This window comes from Salvelinus namaycush, chromosome 30 (genome assembly GCF_016432855.1).
Source record: "Salvelinus namaycush isolate Seneca chromosome 30, SaNama_1.0, whole genome shotgun sequence".
Lineage (NCBI taxonomy): Eukaryota > Metazoa > Chordata > Actinopteri > Salmoniformes > Salmonidae > Salvelinus > Salvelinus namaycush.
In genome coordinates, this window is record NC_052336.1 from 8187273 (window position 1) to 8188627 (window position 1355).

Consider the following 1355-nt stretch of genomic DNA (forward strand, 5'->3'; position numbering starts at 1 on the left):
AACAAGATTTCATTAAATGCAGGCAGGGAGGAAAATGGACTCGAAAGCATTGAAACAGCTGGAGTATAAATTATAAAAATGAGCTTTTTGCTAACTGAACACACCTTCAGCTTGCAGATGCATTATTATTTAATGTTCAGAAGAGCTGGTTTTATGTAAATTAGAGTCTTCCTTTCTCTCTTGTCCCCTTCTCAATGCCAGGTACTTCGAAACCATGCACAGGGAGAGATTATGCAAACCAATTAACATATGAAAATAACCTATTAATATACTGTCTGTGAACTGTATCCAATCAGTTCCTTTTCACTGGCGTGTGTACAAAACAATTAAAATTAAATTTATACTGCTCTTCCTTAACATATTCTGCAGCAAATGGAATCAGTAAGCAAATGCTGACAAAAGTTTTACAGGCCTGTGTTCTTCCTTAAAGGCACACCAACTATTTACATGAGCCCACGCTAATAAATTCCCCCCTTTGTTTCTCCCTAATGATGTGTGCATTTCAAACAAAGTAGTGAGATCCATACAGGTAGCAGGTGTTAATGAATGACTTACATTATGCTGTCCACTAATTATTGACGTACCATAAATAAAACACAAGACAATCAATTAGTGCAGGACTTGTGTTTGTTAGTCATGGGCAGCAAGTTCCTCCAGGCCAAAGCTTTGCTACATGGGGTCTCTTCAGGGTGTAATTTTGAAATGGGCAGAGTGAGTTCAGATAAATCACATTTCGAATTTTGTTACTAAAAGCTCTTCAGGCAATTCGCTTTTACTCGCAAGGATTACAAGTAAATTAATACCTATGCAATTTCAACCCGAGAGGAGAGCAAAACATTAGTGTAGAGCTGAAATTCCTTTTCCATGAGCGCATGTTAGACAAAAGAAACAGACAGGCAATCATCACTGCTTTTTAGTAGGACTTTGCAAAAAACCCTTCTCTTCCAATTCGTACAAGGATCCTCCAGTTTCCCAGTCACCAACTGACTGACACATCACACTTGATTTTGACCAGAGCAGGAGAAATCAGTGCATTAACACTGCATGTAGAAGGTACTAACTGAATGATCCTAGCATTATGCGGCCTATGCCCTGGCCCTATCTGCCTAGTCTGATGCATAATTTGAGCATTAATGCAATTTACATTTTAACACAGGCCCCAAAGTAAACTGATTAGTAGATCGTTATCTGATAATGTACCGAGAGGACCCACATGTCACTTGCATGCAGGCAGAGAGACAGGATTACACATGACAAGGTTGGCCTCCCAGGAACACAGACAGACAGAGTCGCCCCAGCCCCAGCCTCAGCATCAGCCCCATCCATGTAGCCCAAGCCCCATGCAGCCCCAGCCC